This window comes from Sinocyclocheilus grahami, unplaced genomic scaffold (assembly GCF_001515645.1).
Source record: "Sinocyclocheilus grahami isolate Dianchi unplaced genomic scaffold, SAMN03320097.WGS_v1.1 scaffold37.1, whole genome shotgun sequence".
Lineage (NCBI taxonomy): Eukaryota > Metazoa > Chordata > Actinopteri > Cypriniformes > Cyprinidae > Sinocyclocheilus > Sinocyclocheilus grahami.
Window position 1 is genome coordinate 393,795 of NW_015505216.1, and position 25,253 is coordinate 419,047.

The 25,253-nt window shown below is 37.0% G+C and overlaps 1 pseudogene; it reads right to left on the bottom strand.

The window, feature by feature from the left end:
* Nucleotides 1–25,253, bottom strand: part of LOC107581745 (glutamate receptor ionotropic, kainate 2-like) — a 250,680-nt pseudogene that overhangs the window by 193,516 nt on the left and 31,911 nt on the right.

The window sequence follows — 25,253 nt, forward strand, 5'->3', positions numbered from 1 at the left end:
TGGTGGAGTTCCCTTTAAAATCTTAAATGATTCCTTTTGAGCTAAATTGACCTGTTTCCCTTACATTGGCCATCTGATATCTCAGCCTGACCAGCAGACAAGCCTCAGGTAATGAAAATATGAACCTTAACTTATAAAACAGTTCCACACTGATGCAGGTTTTCAGCAATGTCATCCTGTTTTTATCATTGTTGTGCAGATGTGAAAATGCAAGAACTAAGAGAATTTAGCCCACCAATCAATACTAATGGGCTATTACACTTAATACTATATACAATAACGACATAAAATGAACAACGTTTAAAATGCACACACTGTTGCAGCATAGATTATTTAATTTGTGTGCATTAAGCAGATGTTTTTGATAACTAATACAGCTTTGTGCGGGGCACTATCTGAGGCAGGTTTGCTCTTTTACCCCTTTGCATGAATGAAAAACTACACGTGGCGACCTTTATTGAGTGTGCCTAATACCTTCCAACCATTTGTTGATTCATATTTAACAAAGCATATTTCATCAGCTCAAATGTTTATTAAATCCCGCATTGGAAGCCCCAGTTCATGCAAAATGCCTGTGATACATATCCATTGGAGAGGCTGCATCGTTCAAAATAAAATAAATTAAATTAAAATAATGGTCTGTCTGACTTGTAATCCTCTGTGGTTGTCTGGTCCTCCTCCAGAAGAGTGCTGGTGTGAGCTAGTGACGCGAGATGAATGCTGCTTCCCTTTGGCATTAATTGAAGAGGAACGTGAAAGCTGACTTCTTACTCAAAGCTCTGAGCTCTCCAGACAGGAAGGTCAAGGTTAATGTAGCCTTTACTATTTATGTGTGACTAAATGTGTAGAGAAAATGGATCAAGATTAAAATCATGTCACAGGCATGACAAAATGCAAAGGTTTTACACTTTGAAGAAATATCTACACCCCCTTTTTCTCATGAATATCAGAGGCATTCTGAGATCTGGAAAGACATTTGAGAACTTCCTCCTTTGAGGATAAAAGCTCCTTCTGTTAAGTTAAGATCTGACTTGGCTGTGATGATGGAGCAATGAAATCACACATCAATATCTGTGAGTGGATATCCAATGTATTCTTATGCATTTTCACATCAGATGCTGGCTTTTTTAACAGTCACTGGCAGTTTTGTAGCATGACTTTTCAAGGGGAAAAAATATTTAAAGGATTTGGCTGGAATGAAATTATCTTTAGGTTAAATTAAACTATAATTTTACGCCAGGCATAATTGTCCACTCATTTAAAAACACATGTAGGGTAAACAGTGATAATTTAATAATTTAGCTCAAAGGGAATCATTTAAGATTTTAAAGGGAACTCCACCATTGATATGCAAGGGAATTAGGACAGAATCACTGTTTTACGGCTGATCACTGAGACAGCCAGCGAGTCAGTGAACGAGCCGTATGACATCAATTCTGCAATGGATATCAATATTAGTTTAAATTTAGCACATAAGCAGTGAAGAGGCTCGGATTACAATGGTTGCAATAAAATTATGTTAAAACTATAAATGATTTCATAGTGATAAAAATGGCAGCTTCAAAGCAACAGTTATCAAAACAGTTATTAGGACATTATAGCAAAGCCCTAAAAAATGATGCCTGTTTGGAATAAGTCTAAATCTCGTGGCCGCTGTTAGTGCATATGATGGGCTATGAAAAGTACCACTGGATTTGTGCTCTCAGGCAGAATAAATTGAAATGGATGAAATGGTTTGATGAATGCAATTTTCTTTCTTGTGCTGATGTTTTGAATAGCCAATAGCCAATGTGAGGTTGGCCCAAAGGTCTCTTTTTCTAGAAGGCACTTTATTAAAAAAAAAATATAATAAAATACTTATAAAAAGCCATAAAAGTAGTTTACATTTCAAATCGTCTTAGCTCCTACAATAACAGTTGTTCATGTTAACTGAATACAAGTGCGAATAAGATTTGAGAGCTACAGTCAAAGTCAAGATTTTTATTGATTTACAATTTCAGTTAGTCTAGAATTAGAATTGATTTAGTCTGTTCCTTACACAAAGCCATCACATGACTTATGGCGTCCAATAGAGTGCTTTATAAGACTAGGTGGTATATATATATATATATGAAGAGTTCATTTGCAAAAACCGATAAACGCCACTTTTAAAAAATGAACTGATTGCCATGCAATATTCTCCACTTATAGCGCTATTTTGAACCCTAAACACGTTTTGTCAAAAATGCTGGTTTTGTCCACTTTCAAGGCATCGCGAGTTCACGTTTTACTGCAGAAGCCGATAAGCGCCCTTGATGTTTTTGATCAGAAGCCGATAAGTAAATTTTAGCGAATAAGCGCACTGTATTCAGGTCAGGTGACAAGGCTATTTTTGCTTTGAAAAGACGTGTTAACTGAGAAGAGTTTCATCAAAGCTGACTAAAAGTGATCGAGGATGGATCATTTCGATTAACTTGATGAACCTGTGATATCTTCTTCAGGGCGAAAAAGGAAAATAAAAGCTGAAACGTTTTCAAGGAACCTTGCAAAAGCAGCGCGTTACAATGGTGAGGAAAAAGCTCCTTGTATTGCGTGTAATCCATAGACTGTATAAAAAAGTGTAATCACATCCATACTGTTTATGATCACAACAACAACAACATTTGTCAGGCATCTACATTGTCATCTGAGGAGATTACAAAGATTAAACGAGTGTTTTTTTTTAAATAAAAAACATGGAATGTGGAGTTATCCGTTTTTGCCAAAAAATGACTTTTGGAGTTATCTGCTTTTGCTATAAAACAAACTTTTAATATGTAAAAAAAAAACATACTTTCAATGAACTTTAATTTTGTAAATTACCTGTATTTGTTTAAGTTATTATTACTTAATCAAAACAACCCAACTGCAGTTTGATTGATATTACTTGGAATGCGCAATAAAAAAACATGATTTCTGAAAAAAATTAAAACAAAAGTGGAGTTATCGGTTTTTGCAAATGAACTCTTTATATATATATATATATATATATATATATATATTGTATTATGTATATGTTGTATAAAGTGTCTATCGATACATATTTGCTATATCGTTCATATCGCTGTATGTAAATCTTCGTAGCACACTACTAAATGTTGTTGACACATTGGAGTGATAAAGAAACGTCTATCTATTAATGAGAAAATAAAGCACAGGATAAGGATCAATGTGTATCTAATTCATAGTGAAGACTATGCAGAGTTTTATTTCTGCATTTGATTATTCCATTTTTGTAGGTTTTTTTTATACCTGAATACTACTACTAGATAGACCTTCCTGGTAAATATAGAGTATTATAATTTCTTTAGCATCTTTACTTTACTGTATTTGTCCTATTGCTTTGATTTTTATCTAATAAAATAAAATAAAGTTTTGGACCAGTTTTTGTAGGGAATAGTTACTGAAATGTAAGGTCTGTCATTTTTCAAGCACACATTTTAATTATTCTTTTAATGTGTTATTACATTGCCTTCTGTATTACCTGAGCTGTGATTTTTTTATTATTATTTTATTTTATTTCATTTTTAGGCATTACATCTTCATGGCAAAGACAATTGTACAATTGGATGTAACTTTACATAGAAAAGGTTAGAAAGTGATTTTACACTAAAATCATGGTATGATGGATATTGCTTATGTCTTGTAGCTAAAACAGTGAGTATTTTAATGTTTACAGATTGGCCCCATTCGCATCCATCATAAGTGCCTCACTCCAACATGATTGTGGATTTTTCAATTGTGGGGATGATTCAAAATCAATCAGCATTATGCAACAAATGCTGTCGACTGAGCTTAACTTACTGAACCTGGAATATTCCTTTAAGACTGTCACAGTAGTAATGTGTGAAGCTTTTCTTTTGGGGCATTTAGCACGTTTTTAATCAGTTACTTTTACCAATGCATGTTGATTTGTGAACACTATTCCTCTCTGTTGATGTGGTTTGTCCAGGAATGGCATATGCATAACCTATTCATGTGATTCCCTTGACACATTAAATAATTTAGCAACATTTGTTTTGTGCAATGCAGACACACAGTACGTTAGACAGCTCGCATTTGCTTTGACAACTCACATATCAAAGTATAAATTATCAGAGCTCTTTCATAGCTGACACATCCTGCTAATAGAGTTAATTTTACTCATAGCAGCAGTGGCGATTGTATATATGAGCTAGGTTAAACCTTCTGTTTCATTACTTTGTCTAACACTGTACAGTATGTTCTGTGTCTAAAGATTCTTTACTGGCATCTAGTTCCATGATGAACTTTATCACCCATGGAGCCATTCCGCTGGACAATGAAAAAAGTTTATTTAAAAGTTAAATCACTGAAGGTTTCTTTGTGACTCCAAAATCATTCTTATATGGAATCGTTGCAAAAACCCCTTTTGGAACATTTATTTTTAAGACTGTATGTCATGTGAAAAAAACTGCTGTTCCCTGCCTTTCATTTCTAACACAATATTGAATTTAACAGCTGAGCAGTGTTGACAGAGCTTTGTGTTGCAGGCTGCCAGTCCACTTCTGCCATTTCAGAGCTGAGCCATTAGGGAATGTCATTACGGCTATTGATTTGCTTGTTTGCATTCGTTCATGAAGTCGTTGTATACAGCGTGGAGAGAAAGACTCCAATTGGGATTTTGAGGCAGCGTCCAGAATTGTGGAATCAGTGTGTAAGCATTTAACCATTATCCTGTCCATTCTACTGTTATTATTTCTAGCTGTAGATCTACCTAGCCCATTTAATGTCAAAATAAATATAATTCAGTAGATACAAATGTTGCTAGCAGTCCATGAGAGATTTAAAAACACAAGTAGCCTAAATAAATGGCTCTGATGGCTTGAGCTGTCTGAAAACGTGTTGGAACAAGGATGCAGCATGACTGTGTGAGATTTCTTTTGTACAACAGCTCAATAAATAAGAACTTAACAAAAATACTTATAAATAAAGACACAGCAGAACACCAAACTATAGTTTGTATTCCTGCATTATTACTATTATTATTATTATTATTATTAAACCTGCATGTGCCACTAAAAAAATTAAATAAAATCAGGGACAGGCTTTGGTAAATCACAATTATGAGACAAAAACATTTGTGAGATATATAAAATGATGAGATACTAAGTCATAACTATGAGATAAAAGGTCAGAATTATGAGATACTGTGTTGAAATTATGAGAAACAATATAGAAAGTATGAGATACTAAGTCACAATTATGAGATTTAAAAAAAATCTAAATTATGAGATACTAAGTCACAATTATGAGATAAAAAGAAAAAATTATGACAAGTCAAAATTATTAGATAAAGCCATATGTATGACTTAAAACTTAAATTCTACTTTTATGTAATAATTGTCTTTTTATCTAATAATTTAAACTTTTTAATTACATAATTGACTTAGTAACTCACAATTTTGATTTTGTAGATCATATTTATGCATAGTTATGAATTACTGTATTTTTTTCTCTTATGTGGTGGAAATAGGCTTCAATAGTTTTTGAACCAGTGAATTATTTAGCGACTCACTCATGAAGAAATTCACTTGTTTTGTTCCAGAATGATTCGACATTTTTAACAAATCGGTTGAGTGAGTGATTCAGTGACTCTCAAAAAGACAATATTGTAACCATCACTTCACACTGGGCATGGTAGAAATCAATTCAAATTAAAACAGCACAATGTGACCAAAACAATATACACATTTAACTAGACGCAAATAGAAGTCTCTGTCTGTCTTTCTATTTATTTATTAACAAAATGTTCTTAAAGCATATCAGTCTGTATGTCAAATAAGGATGGCTTTTGTTTGTAGCTTTTCAATGAAATGTAATAGGGGAGAAGTGGATTATTGATTGTTTTATAATACGCCATATGTGTAATTCAATAATAAGTAATAATTTAGGTAACACTTTATTTTAGGGTCTCTTAACTAGTTGCTTATTAGCATGCATATTACTAGAATATTAGCCATTTATTAGTACTAATTAAGTACATATTAATGCCTTATTCTACATGACCTTTGTGACGAGAGGGGCGGGGCCGAGAGCCATGGGAACGGAGCGAGGCCGGTGGCGTAATTGATAATGAGCGACACCTGCACCACTCACCGGTCTCGAGTCTCACGGAGGAGCTCCGGAAGGATACAAAGGAGGAGTGACGACAGGGAAAGACGAGAGAGGACCAGGCCTGGACTTTATTTTGTGTTTTGGTTTCGTTTGTGCGCGGCAGTCGTCCGCGAGGGGCTGCCGCGCTATTTTGTGTTTATTTTATTATTAAAGTTTTCTTTGAGTGTTCGCCGGTTCCCGCCTCCTTCTTCCCAATCTACAAACTACGTTACATTGGTGCCAAAACCCAGCAGGAAGGAGGGGCACGCTGCCAGAGATCCCTCGCCGCTGGGGTGAGTCCGCGGTGCCATCGAGCATGGTGGAGCAGTCTGCCGCCGTGGACGCTCAAGGTGGTGGGCTGGAGTGAGTTGCCGGGGGCGGACGAACTCGCTGCCGGCCGGAGGAGCCGTCGCCGTCCACTGGGCGGCGAAGGAGTGTCGTGCCGTCCACTGAGGGCTATCAAGTGCTGTCGCCAGGCATCGCGGAAGAACTTACCCAGCTGGTGGAGGGCCGAGCGGCAGTGTGTCTGGGAACCGGAACCAGAATTCCCGATTTACAAACTACGTTACAACCTTATTCTTCATCCCTAATCCTGTCCAATACCTATACTTAACAACTACCTTACTAACTATTAATAAGCAGCAAATTAGGAATTTATTGAGGGAAAAGTCGTAGTTAATAGTGAATAATTGTTCCCTATTCTAAAGTGTTACCATAATTGATATCAATGAATAGTATGCTGTTTGGATAGGGTAATTCATTTATCATCGTTTAACTAAATATACAGTGGAAGTTCCAATAATATAAAAAAGATTTAGTAAATCTAAGCAATGTGCCTCAGTGCCACATTTATATGAACACAGTGTCACCGAATAATAGTGTGTTGTTGCTGTGCAGTATTGTGAATAAGGCTGACTGAATGCTTTGGGAAATCTGGCAGTAAATCCTCTAGTTGGCACGTTTGCTCCTGAGGCGACCTCTGGCATATGGCATATGTACCCCTCACTGTGGTAGCACTTGCTGCCTACTGTTCTAACAGAGCCTGCCAACCAGGGGGGTTTGGCCATACTGTAGGCCAGACGGAGACCAGGGAATGGTGCACAGCCCAGGCCAAAGGGTCAGTCTGCCTAAGGATGGCTGGAGAATAATCACAACACACTATGAGCAGTAAAGTCGAACTCTCACCTGTGCTGTCATCGTAAACCACAGTGACCGTTTTCCACTTGAAGAAGTGAACCAAATCTAAAATGGCTCTGCTGAGGGAGGAGAAGTCTGGGTAAAGGCTGACATAGAAGGAGTCGCGGTTGTCTGACACTTGGTGCTTCCACTTGGTCTGGATGTGCGGCACCCCCAGAGCGTTACAGATGGACTGCACCGCGTTGGCCGAAGAACTGTGGGAGGGACCAAAGATGGCTGCCACACCCAGAGAGAGCTGGTCACAAGCTGGAGGACAAAATGGTTATTTTCATTGTTTTATTTTATTATAATAGAAACACCAGAGCCCAATTCATAGTTACTCACAGTGTCCAAAATAAAATTGCAACACCGTAACACCGAACTCATTTACTTTTATACCCCAGAGTTTTTTTGGCAAAGCCACTGTGTTTTAATTGTGTCTTTGTAATCTTTAAATAACCTGGCATGGGAAAAAAAGCACAGTTACAGTGGCAGCGGCTAATGGAGTGTATAATCATTATAAGAAAATTCAGATGTTTCCCCAGCGTGTAAATGACAGATGATTGCAGTCTGCGAACCTGTCTCAGGGGTATCAGTAGTTCACTGAATCACCCCTTCTGACTCATTACCTAAAACCAATCAATTCTCTCTGCATATGCACCAGACAGCTACTGATGTCCCCCTGTGGTTAAATGAATTCAATCTAAAGCCCATGTCCCTCTTCATATATCTCACAGCACATTAGTCTCTGACCGTATAGGGTCTAGCTGAAGACAGATGATAGCTGGAGATGGCTTTACCTTTTCTGGAGGCCTCAAAGCTGTCGTGGATGTTTATCCTTTGGATGTCGTATGTAAGTGTGGTGTTTGGCAGTAAAGTTCTGTTCCTGTTGATTGTGTTTAAAGCAAACTTAAAGGCAAGTTCTTCAGCACCAGATGGGCCACTTTCGATGGATTCAAATATCCCCCCTAAAAAAGAGAGAGAGAGAGAGAGAGAGAGAGAAAGAGAAAAACAAAGTTTTATTAACCTGCTCCCTCTTGGCTCTGGTTTCCAGAGAAATCCACAAATATTATTATGATAATATAATATAATATAATATAACATAATTAAGACAAAACTAGTGAAAAAAAAAAACATTTTAAGTGTACATTTATTGCATGCTTGGATTTATACACTAAATAAATTGTATTTAAAGTTTATTTTCCATTTCTGTCATAAAACAAGACAAATACCATGTTGACAACTAAATGAACATGTATTTTAGTTTAAATTGGTATTAAATGCAATTAGTTTAACTTAAGAGTTTTTGACCCACTTAAGTAGGACTTCAGTACATCGTTATATTTAATGTCATAATAACTTCTAACTCTTTGAATTATGGTCAAAGTTAACTGCTGATTGCACTGACATGCATTTATGGTAAACTAAAACATACATTAATGCAATTTCTATTGAAACTTGTGTGCTTGTATGTTATGTATTTATACATATTAATACATACATATTTGTAATTACACATTTGTAATGACAAGTACACTACAAATGCAAATTCAATAATACAAATTAACACTTTTTTTCACAAAAGAAAATGTATTTACCTTTGAGGTAGAAATACTGTAGTGCACTAGTAGAAATATCAGCATATATAAAAGAACAGGAAAATATCTTACATCTCTTACAGAAGGTATGTTTTTGGAGCCCTAGCTACACAACAGCTCCCTTCCCTTTGTGAGTTTACTTGACAGGCGTTATATAAATGGATGCCTTTAGTGTTGGGGACTGATGTGTTCTGATTGGCTGGCGAATCAATCAATCAAACCCTAGGGAGCAGTGAAGCACAGCATAGAGAGATTGAAGTGTTTTGCTTGGGTCAGTCAGCAGTTTGCCCTTGTTGACTCACCATATGTCAGACTAGAGCTCGATTCAGTGTTTTACTTAAACTCACTGGAGGCTCCATCATTTAAATGATCCCTCAAGACAGTACAAATAAAACCATTTCACCGCCACACACTGTCTTTACACGACTCTCTACTGTCCAACATGTAGGACAAGAGCAAATATTAGTAATTGTTGTTTCAAATATCACAGCATACTGCTGAAAACCGACAAAAAAACAAAACCAGTGTAACAGTGGTATCGAAAGGATGTTTCTTCACTAATATTGTTATTTTATTTTATTTGTTTGAAAGAAAAAGCCTTGAAAAAAACAGTGATGTAGAATCATATACATATGTTAAAAAATAAATGTAATATAGATTTTCTGTATGAAAACCAATGTAAGGTTACTAAATGTCATCAACTGATATTATAACAGAGAGACTCTGGGCAGGTAACAACAAAATTTCCCTCAGGAAAAGCATTCGTACATGTTAAATATCCATCATCCATCTCGTAACTCATAGGGTCGAGCTCTGACATTGATAAACTGGGACTTGTATGACATAATGAATCAGTTTCCTTTGGTCCGTTTCTCAAAGAGATCTCTCAAGTGCCCGACAAATATTTTTCTGGGTTTTTGTATAGTCATTCTATCTATAAATAGTTTCAAATTACATGTAATTTACAGATTGACCATTCTAATCCTCCATCTCTTTTTACTTCAGTGGGGCGAGTTGTCACACATTTTACTCCAGTGGATATTTCTCAGTTAGGTTTATGTTAAAACGTCCATTTCAGAATAGGCACATACCATTAAGGTTTAAAAAAAAAAGAACAATGTTCAAATATTTGCGCCATTACATTGGCACAATATATAGGGAACATACCATTAAATAGCCTATTACGGAGTATACAGAAACATTTAAACAGTAAAACAATTCTGAAATGCAAAAAAAACACCAAAAAACATTGTTTTGGCCAACAAATATTGTAATCGATTAAATCAATTGCATAAGATTATAGCGACAAATGAAACATGAAAACATTTTATGTGAAAGCTATAACAAAAATATTATGGAATTGATATTTATGTTACGATCATTTTTAATATGTTATGATGAGATTATATTATAAAAATTACACAATTTTAAGACAGTTCTCAAATGTCAGTTACAATAATTTATACATCGCCTGTCTAAATGCTAAATTCTGATTGTCTGGATATATAATACAACAAAACAACAAAATTATTTTTAAAAGTTATTTTTATCTGTCCAGTCAAATTTTGTGCCGCAAACATCAACGACTACCTTAACTTGTCCATGCTGTCAAGTTACCATGATATAAGTGGAGTGGTTCTTTCCCTACACATTAAAAAAAATAAAAATGAAAATTAATGCACACCTAGTGGATTATTTATATACCTTATATACAATTTAAGACTAGAAAAACTAAAATTATTTACTTTATATAAAATCATTAACTAGATTATTAAATTGTACAGATTATTGAAGTATGTTTTAAAAGTGTGTTGTTGTCGTTGTCCCAGTCTCCTTCCTTTTAGTACTTTTACCATTTTAATATTGTAAATAATGAGGAAAACAGATCAATGTTTATTAATTTTCATCCAACTGAAAATATATTCCATTTGATCAGACGTATGCAAAACTTTATATATTTAAAACTAGGGCTGGGTTTTGACACAAATTTCACGATTCGATTCGATTCTCATTCACAAGCTTTCGATTCGATTACCAATTCGATTCGATTCAATATCGATTATTTTGGATATATATCAGGTACAGTACATGCCAAATTTTCTCAAGGAAAAAAAAAATCTCAACTAATGCTGTAAAATATGCATGAGAGTCAGTTGGTACTACATTACTATAATATTGAAGGTTAAAATTAATGACGTTTTTACAATAATAAAGTTACAGTTACATATTAATATTTCTACTTCAATTAGTTTTTTTGAAATATAAACATTTAAATGGTGGCTGTCATAAAAACTTGATAGATTTATTCAAACATACATTAAACACTGAAGAACAGTAAAAAGTATAATGAATATGTTATATGGTGCATATATTAAGCAAAATGCCCTTCTCTACAGTTTTTTCTATCTGACTAATGAGTTCATAGTCACCGAATATGCTTTTTTCTGAGGCAAATGGGATGTTACGAGACATTGTTTACAAGCCGTTATATCGGAATCTTTGCGCGGCTCAAACACAGATCGAGCTTACCTTCGGATGTTTAGTCATGTTTATTTTGTGCTGAAACTGCTATTAATGTGGAGGAGCTGATCAGTTCACATGCGCCTCGCGCTGCCACGTCTGTTGAACTGAGGCGCTACAGCGATCTGTCACTCCACATTAAACAGTGCCAAAACGGCATTTGTTTAAATACTACAGTACAGAATTTGAAATCTGAGACTTTGTTTCATATTAAAAGTACCAAAGCACAATGCTTATTGCGATTTATTGGATGGGAAGTACCCTTCAATGTTCTGTCCATTAACTGAAAACAGGCTAGACTAATCGATTCTTGGGATTTAAGAATCGATATCGTTCCGTAAAAATGAGAATCGATTAATATTGAGATATCGATATTTTTTTACTCAGCCCTATTTAAAACGTGTAGAGACAGCATAATATTTTATCATTGCATTGTATTAACTGTATGTATAGACTTAACCTAAACAGTCTTCAGTAAATAGTTACGATTAAAAAAATGCAATTGTTAAACATTTTTCCATCAGATCAAAGCGTCCTGGTCAAGAGTGCCATCCCAGACCTGCAGTGACTGGTAGTGCCTCAGTGCTGCTGCTCTCAGCTGGGCAGCTGTCTAGTGAATAATGCCCTGTGCCTACCTGATCGCTCGCAACAGTCTCACACATGCCACCGCACTCGATAACACTCTCAGAAGCTGTGACATTTATCACACAGCAGCTACATAATCAATGGCAGCACAATACATCCATTTCTGCATCCACAGGGAATACTTGCTTACAACTGAGCACCATAACAGCTCAGAGGAAATTTGCAAAGTAGCAGCCATCTTCCCGTCTGAGAGAAATGAAACGGTCATTTATCATCTAACATGATCAACCGTGGTGGTGACCACAGTGGAATTACCTACAAAACTGGTCAACATCATTCAAGAAAATGAACTTCAAAGATTTCATGAAATAATATGAGTTTTGCGGCTTTCATTTTATGCCTGTTCGCAGCTCACAAAAAGTTATGGAAACTTTATTTCTCAAAATGTTCAAAATTTACTTTTCAATGTTCCCTGAATGCTCTGGGGGAAAAAAAGTTAGATGAACATCCAACTAAAATGTTTTAGAAAAGTGATCCTCAAATCTGGCTCGCGAGATCCATATTCCTGCAAAGTTTAGCGCCAACCCTAATCAAACAAACCTACCTGTGATTTTTTAATGATCCTGAAGACATTGATTAGCATACTCAGGTGTGTTTGATTAGGGTTAGAGCTAAACTCTGCAGGAAAGTGGATCTCGCGAGCCAGATTTGAGGATCACTGTTTTAGAAGATAAATGTTCCATGAACAATGTATCAACAATACTTTGATACTGAATTTTTGCTGTCCCATGCGGTGGTGGAAAGGAACCATGTTGAGCTGCTGAATTCAAGTGAGATTTATCTAAGACACAAGAGGGTTTTAGAGGGGAATAGATGATGGGTGTGAAATCTCATCTACATAAATTTTGATTCATTTATCATAAGTTCAACCCTACTTTTACAGCTTATTGAAATGTGCTGAGAATTGATAGCAGAAAGTATGCTGGTCTCCACAGCTGTAGGAAGGCTCACTTTCAATGCTGCATGCAGCAGCAACTAGAAACACTCTCTTAAGGGCATATGCTGTTTTATGTGATGTGCTGGTGTCCCCATAAGGTTTCTTAACAGCTTTAGCAGAAAGAGCATACTGTTAGACAGGCATTTTTTTGCATAGCTATGTACTGGACCAGCATCAATCCAGCAATAATCACCCGGACCAGAATGGAAATGTATTCAATTATTCACCAGGGCAGGGTCAGAAAATACATAAATGGTCAGGGACTCCCCTTGAACTAGAAATAATTACACGATATTGAAATATTATTTTCAGCAAAGTGTCCTTTCGCTCTCATTTTAATCTCTTTGTGGACTAGAAAAAAAAGAATTGCGATATTAAAGAAATCTAATACGGTATGGGGGTTTTCTTTCATTCAAGTCAAGTTTCTATCATGCATTGATCTGTTCTGGCTATCTGTATTATGTCTTTGCATGAAGTCATGGGGCAGTGTAAAATCTATAATTTTCAGGTCTTTGAGAGCAGAACATGCACAGCAAGTCCCGACATGTGACAGACCATGAGGCAACTGCACAGAGATCTAAAGGTGAAACATCTATCTCAACTTTCAAGAGAACGAGGGGAAAAAAATTACATAGAGAAATTAATTACAAAGCTAGATTTGGTTTGATGCATCTAGGGAGGAGAGGTTATTTATGTGGAAAATAAGGTGCTCATGCTAGTATTTTCTCTCCCCAGTGGTGACAGTCTGATGGCCATCAGTGTCAGATTATCAACCTAGCATATCGAGATGCGTAGTGCAGCGCAACAAGCTTGTAGGACACATTCCATCTTTATCAAGCCTGGAGCAGTGATGCAGGAGACAGGGAGTGTGGACTCTGGGTTGAGAAAGAACAGCATGTTTCTACAGGGCTTAGTCGCTGCATACAGCAAGGCTCAAAGATGTGTACTCGAGGTACGCAAAATCATACATGAAACTATATGAATTCATTACAGATTTAATTTCAAATGTCCATCTCAAACTAGCTTGCTCTTTTTAAAGCTGCCATGTTTAATATGTGGTGTTAAAATACTTTCTTCTAACCCAGTTTAACGAGTAGAGTTAACTTTCTTAAGATAACTTTCTTATGTTAACTTTCTTAAGATTTTAAACACTGTGACTCTGCAGCACTTTTAAAAGATTGTCTACTTCCGGCTCAACCAAGGCCACAAAACCAGAGGACCATATCAGGACAAGGCCTCATAAATCAACAAAACCAACCCAGGCTCATTGGGGGGGGGGGGGGTGTGGTGCTACAACCATGTCAAATTTTCTCCAAAAGCAGATGAATGTGAATGTCGCAACATTGTATTACATTGGTTGTTGTACTGTACATATCAGGGAAGTTCAGAAATTAAATGTCTAGCGCAGGGGTGCCCAAACTCGGTCCTGGAGGGCCGGTGTCCTGCAGAGTTTCGATCAAACCCCAATTAGACACACCTGAACCAGCTAATCAAGCTCTTACTAGGCATACTATAAACCTCCAGGCAGGTGTGTTGAGGCAGGTTGGAGCTAAACTCTGCAGGACATCGGCCCTCCAGGACCGAGTTTGGGCACCTCTGGTCTAGTGTCTCTAAAAATGTAATACTCTATTGCATTATGTACCACCTATATAAACCATATCCTAAATCTCACCAATAGTGATAACAAAAGCAAACGTGAGATAAAAACACTCTTGCTGAATAAATCATGTAATTGTTCACTTCTACCAGTCTTTGAGTTCATTTATTGTGACTTGTGTTTCATGGGACTCAAACCTGAATGCTCAACATCACAAGTGCAATGTTGCACCGGGTGGGCAACTGAGTAATTTTACTACATCAGAAAGTCATACATTTATAGCTGGTTATGTGATACAAACATGAAAATGTATTAGTTTACAAATCATGCACCATGTACAGTAAATGTGTTTTGAGGTCACAATATATGCAAGGAACCATGCAAAATAAGTCCCTATTGGTTAATAATTTGCCCCGTAATCATAATTTGTGTGAAAAAGAATCAAAGTTGTTCATTTTAGTTGAAAACGGCAGTGAAACAACAGTAGTCTTGGACTTTAGGCTGACACCTACTGGTGTGGATGTAACATCTCTAAAAAGTATAACATCTCACAAAAAAAAAAAAAAGTCTTCGGTTGCGGATGTCATTGTATAATTGAATCATGTTCATTAAAAGAAAGTGGCTTGCACTGGGGAGTTACCAAGATATTCTGTTGTTCATGTGACACTGTTGTAAACAGACTGTAGGGACACCCTTATTCAGAATAAAACAGCTTTAAAACTGCTCCATAAGTTTTGCAACTTTAACAGTATGAATTACAGTACAACACTTTCCTCCAGTTGCCGTTTAAAATACAACGTTGGCGTTGTTGCAACAAATGTTGGTAATCATGAAGCTTAATAGAACAATTTTTTTAATGAATTGCATGTATTAATAATGTATAATACAATTGCATGTAGGGGAAGTCGTGGCCTAATGGTTAGAGAGTCGGACTCATAACCCAAAGGCTGTGGGTTCGAGTCTCGTACCAGCAGGGATTGTAGGTGGGGGGAGTGAATGTACAGCGCTCTCTTCCACCTTCAATACCACGACTGAGGTGCCCTTGAGCAAGGCACCGAACCCCCAACTGCTCCCCGGGCGCCGCAGCATAAATGGCTGCCCACTGCTCCGGGTGTGTGTTCACGGTTTGTGTGTGTTCACTGCTGTGTGTGTGCACTTTGGATGGGTAAATGCAGAGCACTAATTCCAAGTATGGGTCACCATACTTGGCCACATGTCACTTCACTTAATAATTGCTCTGCCCCTAGGAAACTCTAGTGTATTGTGTAACAAAGAACCAAATTAGTTGTATTTGAGAAATGGCCTGTTCCTTACTCCAGCTGTCACAAAATCACTCGCCATCGCCATCTGCCTTTCCCTGTTTTCCTCATTATTATAATTGCTGCTACATCTTTACTAAAGACCGACTTTGAACAATGTTACCACAGTGGGATAGTCACCCGAAAAATCACTTGGTTTAGGCATGTTTTTGAGCTAAACTTCTAGAAAGCAAAATGTCTATGGCAACAACAAGCAAACTAAACACATGGTACCTTAAGTCGGGTAGACCTTGTGTGAGAGAACAAACTAAAAAATCTCGACGGTTAAATTCACGATGTCCAAACACACCGTTTGCACACATTTTTACTATTCACTTTGCTTTCGAGAAAAAAAAATCACACAGTTATGAATGCACCAGGGAATAGAAGACAGACTCTGAAAGCTGAAAAATGACTTTGAGCACACTGCAACATACTGGCATTAACACAGCTCATTTTGTAACTGCTGAGGTGAGCTTTTGGCTGCCGTGAGCACTTGCGTTTTGTGTAGCAGCACTTTGTTAATATGCTTCAGAATAAATCTTATTATGGTTTCTCTTTACTTTCCATTTCTTTCGTATTTAGCAGATCAATTTGCTTAACAATGATAAGAATCTTCCCAGCTTAACTCATCCACCTTGGGCCAATTTACAGAAAGCTGGGATTGTGCAGCCTTCTCCATTTTTAATGAAGATTCTTTTTGAACTTGGCCATGGCGTATTGATTTTCCACTCGCAGTCAAGTGTTTGATATGATCTTGAATGGAGATGTGGATTGGAAGATGTGCCTGGATGTGGTTTTCTTTCATTTCTCATAAGTTTTGGCCCATGACCCATCAGTATTTTACAATAATCCTTGCCCATTTAATAGATCGGCCTTGGATCTAATGAGTTATGAATATAACCCTCACAATGCCCATCAGCTTTGCTTTAGGTTTGTGTGGTGAATGCTCACTCTTAGGCTGGGCGGCCGATTTAAATTTGGACATGAATTTTCACATTAGAGGTGGTCTGTGGGGGCCTCTTGCTGGTTGGAGATCAATTGTGAATTTTAAATTCTGGGTGAGAAGTCTTTCAGCTTGGATCCCCAAAGTATAGTATCTGTTAACACTTCTTTTATCTGCCTCATGAAATCCTAAACCCTCAAACTCTATAAAAAGAAGGCTCTACGACAAAGCACATGTGCTGCTCCTGGTTTATCTTGAAAGAAAACATAAAGAAAAAGATGCAACATTTCATCCCACAACTGTCCCAAAGCCACCCTGACAGGCACGTAGTTTGAATCTATTCTAGGCCAACAGTCACGCCTTTTAAGCTTGGTGAAAAAAATAAAAAATAAAGATGCAAAAGATGGCATACAGGGGATATTTACGTCCAGAGCTATTACGGAAACATTTGTTGTCTTGTTCAGAATTTATTTCCCTGTGAATTGGGGCCAATATCCTACTTATTCAGTTGAATATGTTCCAGGGCAGCCAAGAAAATTGAACCTGTGCACTTTTGTTGTGCAGACAGCTATAAGTTTGGTCGCAAATGAGTATTTTGTGACTTATGAACTTTTAGAGGGAATGTTTTGGGCGAGAGGAACGCTGCAGAATGCGCGCTCCTGATAATGAAAAAACAAAGGATAGCAAATCAAATTGACAGAAATTCTATTTTCTTGTGGTGAAAACAAATGTCAACTGTGCACTGAATTACAATGGAAAGCTAAGATGATTCAAACATTCAGTGATAAAGCATGGAACTGCGAGGCTCAGCTACCGCAAACACATCCGAAGAGAAGGATCATTTCTCTCCAGCTGCTAACAGAGCCGGAAAACGTCAGGAGGTGTGTGTGCGGCCTATATATCTGTGTCTTTCTATTTAATGAAGTCTGATGAACTTGACAAAAACACTCTGTCGCTATGCAGACTCTTGGTAACAAGAAGATGGCTTTACACTTGCACGGATGGCTCCTATTGGTCAGCCGACCTGACAAAGTGAATGGACCATGGCGACGCTTTGTGACTAATAGACTCCAGATCAGCCTCAAGGTCACGGCCAGGTGGGTTCCATGGCAACAGAGGAATCTTTATCAAACCGTGGACCAGTTGAAGCCACTGCTTCTAGAAGGTTCTTTGGGAATCTTTGAGATGGAACAAAGTCTGATGGATGTGGTGAAATGAGCGAGCTGTCTCAGTAATTAACTTGTTCCCTGGGATTTTCAGACGGGAATAGATGAGAGAAAGTGTTAACTCTTTTACGTCTGCACGCATGCCTGGCTAGCCTGCCGTGTGTTCGGACACTGATTAAAGACAGGAAAAGTAGCCATGGCAACCGCATTCATGTCAATCCCACTTAGTTTGTGACAAAAATCGTTTACAGAGCTCCATTCCATATTCCACCAGTTCACATGTTCATTTAAAGGATACGAGGATTGAGGAAGCAGATACAGATTGCTTGTTATCTATAGAGGGTGTTGTGCATGAGGCACAACTCAAGATCGCAGTTTCCACCCTGGACAAAACTAAAGAACATTGTGGGTGAGAGTGAAGGATGGAAACCAGAGAACTAGTTCCCTACTGTTATAATGGAGATTACAACCCAGATTGTACTCTCAATGAGGCTTATAATGGAAAAATTCAGTAGCAGGATTTCATGCAGCTGGTACTGAATTCTTCCATTATGAGCCTCATTGAGAGTACAATCTGGGTTAAATGTGCATCAATCTGGCATTATCTATTAATGTAACTGGCACTGGAAGTAATGCTCATGGTTGCTTTCAGGCAAACGTCATATGCATTAAATGTCATGTGTTTCCCGGGTCCTTAAAGAAAGACATTACTAAAAGAGCAATATAGATCAGCAAGACCAATATAAGTCATCCAATATTTGATCATTTTGAAATTATCAGAATTATTGTGCTACTCAATAGCTATTAGAAAACACGAGCAAAACCTCTCTTGCTGCTGGATGAAACTGTGAGTTTCCAATCCACCAGAGTGGTTTTATAGACATCATGACATTTCTTTCGGGTTTGCACAGCGATGACCTGTGCTCCAGTCTTCTCTCCTCGAGACAAGATAAGAAAGACAAAACTCCTCCTTATATATCAAACAACACTTCACACTGGATCAACTAAAACCCATGTCTATAGAAGCTTGAATTATTGCCATAACCACAGAATTTGTTTCCGTAGCTTTCATATGATATCACTGTAGAAGGATGCCGTAAAATTATTATAGACAGCAACCAGAGGTTAAGTTTTTTAATCAAGGAGACAACTGGAATGGCTCAAAGCTCACACTTTGCAACGGTTGAGCTATAACTCCTACACAACCCAAGTTAAGTGTCAATCCTTTCTCAAAACAGTTGGAAAACAGACCTATATATGTATATATACTGTACACTCTACTTTTCAACAATGTGGGTTGAAATAAATGCTCTTCTTCTGAATTTTTCTATTAATCAAAGAACACTGCAAAAAAATGGCTTATCTTAGTATTGTTGTCTTGTTTATAGTCGAAATATCAAAAAATTCTTAAATCAAGATACGTTTACTAGATAAGCCAAATGACTTAAGATATTTAGTCTTGTTTCCACGGGAAAAAAATAAAAATGTGCATTTTGCTTAAAACAAGTAAAATGATCTGCCAGTGGGGTAAGTAAAATACTCTTGTTTTAAGAATATTTTACTTACCCCACTGGCAGATAATTTTACTTGTTTTAAGCAAAATGCACTTAATTTCGTTTTTTTCCCTCCCTGGAAACAAGACTAAATAAAGTCATTTGGCTTATCTAGTAAAAGTATCTTAATTTAAGAATTTTTAGATATATTTCGACTAGAGACAAGACAAAAATACTAAGATAAGCCATTTTTTGCAGTGAACCAAATACGTTTTAAAATATATTCAAATAGAATCAGTTGTTTTAAATGGTAATAATTGCAGTACAGATAAATAATTTTACTGTACATTTGATCAAATAAATGCTGCCTTGCTGAACATAAGAAACATTTGACAATTTTACTGACTTAAAGGGGTCATATGATGCGATTAAAATTTTTCCTTTCTCTTTGGAGTGTTACAAGCTCTTGGTGCATAAAGAAGATTTGTAAAGTTGCAAAGACTAAAGTCTCAAATCCAAAGAGATATTCTTTATAAAAGTTAAGAGTCAGCCACGCCTACCTAAAATGACTCGTTCTAACACGCACCCACATGTCTACGTCACTATGTGGGAAGATTTGCATAACGCCACCCAAATGTTCACGCAAAGAAAGAAGGTGTAACTTTTATTCTCGCTGTAGTATTGTTGTTGCCACCGCCATGTCGTGAAGGCGCTGTGTGCTTCGTTGTGAAAGCGAAACTACTTTGTTTGGTCTTCCAAAAGAGGACGATATCTGCTTCGTCATGCCTGGAGCTGATCCGTGCTGGTCACTGAGGAAATACAACAACTTTGCGCTGTGGATTGCCGGATCGGCTTTCACCATGGACGAAGCGGAGTCCAGCCCGGGATCGTCACATGTGGTTGCCGAAAGCCCGTCAGACGAAACTACGAAACTACTTTGTGTGGCCTTCCAAAAATGGACACGACTAGAAATCAGTGGTTAAGTTGTATTTACAACACTGTTCCAGAACACTTCAACCCAAATATTCAGATGTGTGCAGTACAGTACGTTTTTTATATTTAAAGTGTTTTTATATTTTATATATTTAAAGCGAGTTTTTTGGGCAGTGTAGAGTAGGGCTTGTTGTTTGTCATTTCTCCGATCACAAATGCAGACATGGTTTTATGTTTACGCGGCGCAATGCAACGCAATGCGTAAAAAGTCACTATAAGTCGTTATAATCCATAATTATGTCCCCACTGGATGCAACGAATGCCTCTTTATAATGGGTTTTCATGTTTTTGAATCATCGCTCCGGCCTGACAGGGCATCATCACAATATGGTAAGGGGCGTAACATTTCCGTCTCACACTTGAGGTATTCAGCCAATCATAACGCTCTGGAAAGCTGGCCAATCACAGCACACCTTGCTTTTCAGACCGATGAGCTTTGTAAGAATCGTTTCAGAAAGGCGGGGAATAGAGGAGAAACAATAATGTGCTGTATGTGGAAAATAATGTGATTTTTGAAGCTTAAACCGCATAAACACATTTCATTACACCAAATACACAAATGAATGTTCTTTTTAGCAACATCATATGACCCCTTTAAACTATTGATCAGTAGTATATAGCAACCATTATCTAAAAATGGGTTTTGTCATGTATTTTTGTGAAGTCTCAACTGTACTAAAAATGGCTCCAAGCAACTGCATACCATGATATGCAAGAAAAACTGTCTGTAATAAATTATAGAAACAGTGAACACTGGTGGGTACTCGCTCACTTCAAGCACTGACCGCAGGTAGGATTTTATCAGCCTCAGGTGTGAGAGACTCCTTTCTCCGGATGCAACAGTGACCAGTTATTCTACTCTTTGAGCAATTGTGTAATTTTCACAATAGCATGTGACCTCATCACAGCACATATGAGTGGTGTCCAGTTATAATTTTGCATATACAAAATGGTATTCCATGCATCCCAAAAATTCACACACTGTACTAGGCTATTTGTCTGTTCCAAACATACTCTTTCCTTTAAATCAGTTTTGTTTATTCTTCTACGCTGCTTCTCCCACCTTCTCTCCATTTCTATCTGCCACCAGATCTTTCCAATCTCATTCAGTGAGCACAAAAGCCAGCCATCAGTGTGTGTTAATGTACCCTAGCCTGATACACCGCATCAAAGATTTGCTCAAAAAAATCTAAAGCGCTTCCCAAGAGAATAACAAAATAGCCTCAGAAGTAAGCGGTGACAGTAACTGATTATAAATATTCATAAAGGCTTTTAAAAGTGGGTAATCACTTTTGCTGTTCTGCATAATGCTGCTTATTTATTCAAACTCATGGACGCGTGGGGAGAAAAGGCACTGTTTGAGCATGCGAGCAGAGTGTTCTTGTGAGTGTGGTGAGCTGAGGAGACAAAAGCACAAGTGTGTGTTTGTGTGTGTATTTCAAAAACGATGTTTGGATATTCGGTGACGAGAGGCAGTGAGCGTGTGTGTGATTTGAGGTATTTCACAGTCACACAGGCACATTATGGGTGATAATTTATGAGGAAACAGCAGCACCTAATTAGGCCTCACACTCTGTGACAACATCTGAGCATGTCTGTTGAGTACTATTGAAACACACACAAACACACATTCACTCCCCTGTCTTTCATTCTGTGTTTTGATGTTTATACTTACTGTATATTTAGACATAATTATATATTCATGATTTACTTCAATATATTCACAGTTTACATTTAGATATAATAAAATTGTAACTATATATTCATATTTACAACTATATTTTCTGATCTATCATTATATATTATACATGTAATGTATATAAATGTAATATATATATAATATTTCATAACTCTAAGAAAAAGCAGTTTTTTACAAATAACAAACATACTTTTTTACCATTTCACTTACACAAAATAAATTAAATAAATAATAATTAAAAACGTAAGCATACAAAAGCATTATGAATATATTTCATAACTATAATCATCCAGGACATCAGGTTTTAACACAGTTGTGCGAAATGGATATTGATTTTTTTTATTTGTATCTCTCATTAAGTATAAACACTCTGTGCTGCTGTGTGTGGTTCTCTCCTCATTGAACCCTACAGCTGGAGAGAGGCAGTCCTGCTGGATGCCTGTCTGGAAATAACACTCTTTTTTTCTAGAGTGAATGAAATAAATGAAAGTCCTTGCAGCACTATCACTGCATGTCACACTGCAGTCACACAAAAGAGTTTGCATTCACCTCTTTGCTTTTAAAGTAGACCACTCACACATGCTCAGAAAAACTATGGTACATTCTGCTTGATGGAGGACAACACAATAGCAAGACATATAATATACATTCATGGAAACAACTTGCTGACAACATAGCATGTGTCAGTAAGTATGCTGCTTTCCCTCTACATGTCTCAGAATAAAACTACACAATTGCAGTCTGTAACCCTAAATACAATACTGTCATGTCCCTTCACATTCTCGCAATTCGGACTACAGCATATTGCATTGCTAAAATGAACAGGACAGTCTTTAAACTAACCAAAAACATGGCATCTGATTCACGCACATGAAGATCATGAAGTGCTTCTCAAACTGCGCTGTTAAAAACATATCTTAATGCATTCTACATTCTGATGTTGGCTGCATTCCTGATAAATTAGCTGTTGTTTAAAGCAATTGCTTTTGTTCATAGAGATTTTTTTCTTCTCTTATACACTGTAAAAAATGCTGGGTTGTTTCAACCCAACTTTGGGTCATATATGGACTAACCCAACAGTTGGGTTAAATTTTTACATTACATTTTTAACCCAAAAGTTGGGTTAGTCCATATTTGTCCCAAAGTTGGATTGAAACAACCCAGCATTTTTTTAGAGTGTAGTTTTACTAAAAATATGAACATTGCCATTTTCAAGATTACAGTAATGCATGCCCTTCTTGTAAAGTTCTATAGTGACATCAGGTACATTTCTTTCAGTTGTTTATTAATTTGGGGGTTTTATAGCTATATAATTGTATTCATGCATTTAATGCTGTTATGATTTATAACATTTGTTCAGAAAAGAAGACAGATCTGTTATATGGACATCTCAGGAAAAAAGTGTTGAGTTTGGTTTTCAGGGATGATATTTAACATTTACTGATAATTAGTCATTCAGTTTGAGCTTGAAAGAAGTTTTAATTGAATAAATGAATACATTTATTACATGAATTACATGATTGTCTTATTTAATTATTTTTTGTTTATCATTTATTTCAATAAGCACGAGTATAAAAAAAATGCTTGGGATCAAATCACTTAATATTAATATTAAATAAACCAGGTTGTGATAGATGATTACTTTAGTAGATGGTTTTAACTGAATAATGAATCATACTATCATAATTACAGGTTGTTTAATTTAGCCATGTATCACTGTATGCAGTTAGTTTCATTTTCTGGCCAAAGCCAATTTGTAATTGAAATTGTTTCTTGGTAAACTTTTAATATTGGACTCTGGTTGTGATACAGAGTGTCCATGAACATTTCCCATAATTATTACGTTTTTTCTTTATACTGTTGGAGAATAAGTCAAACAATGTAATGTATGCATACCATAGATATTATTTACAGTTTCAAATACTATAGCGACATTAAACAGCACAAAAAATTACTTATCTGAAATATCATCTGTTCATACAATGACATATTATTTTGCAAATTGGGGCATTTTTAATGATTATTTACAGCAGTTCGGCATACCTGTTCAGTCTCAAGGTTTTGCTTTTAATTTAAATAATTGTGCTCTTGTTCATTAATGTTTCATGTGTGCGGTGCATGTTACATTCAACACACTGACATAATCTAAAATCAGAAGGGTGGAAAAATACCAGCAGCATACAATGACAAAGACAGCTGGCCGGCTGCAGTCAAGCTCAGACCCTCTAATGTGTAATCCAATGGCTTGCTGTGATCTTTTAGTCGTAAGTTCACATCAGTTACGCTACGCATTCAGTCATGCACACCTTACTCATTCACGGCTTCACCTATCCATCAATCAATGCCTCCATCAATACACAGAGTCGATCAATCAATCACCCCAGAGCTCATGAGCCTAAAATACAGCACCCAATCTAACGTCCAGTGCTCTTCAACCTGAGTTTATAGATTGTCTAGAGGGGCCAAGACAGAAAAAGACATCTAACTGAGAACAGAGCCTCTTTACATCACAACAAAGACCTTTCAGGAGAAAGCTGTATGGGCAACATATGTGGGACAAGGTTATGATTATTTATAGAATGACTAAAAATATTGGACAGTATGGTTTATGGCACAGTTTGTTGATCTCCAGATTTTGGAGTCGGAAAGTAATGCTGCTGGGTTCAGAGTAGCATTTAGGTCACTCAGATACAATTTGGCAGCTGATTGGTTCTCTCCTGTATCGGTAGAAAATGAGCTTACTGCTCAATATTCAAATACCTGGCTTTTGTTTGCTGTAGCAGTTGGCAGCGCACTTCAGAAACCCTCCACCTTCCCCAGCTCCACCTGTATAGATCTGCTACGGGGTGATTCATGTATGCTATATGGGGGTTATTCATATGTGTTATATGTGCAGCAGCAGTATTTCTTACATGCTTACAACAGCAGTAGCAAATCTCGGTACTTGCTCTGCCGCAGCAGCAGCATAGCAGATCTATTCCGCCAAGACCAAATACATTAACATTGTCATGTATATTGCCATGCCAATCCCTCCGAGAGTTGTCATGACAGAA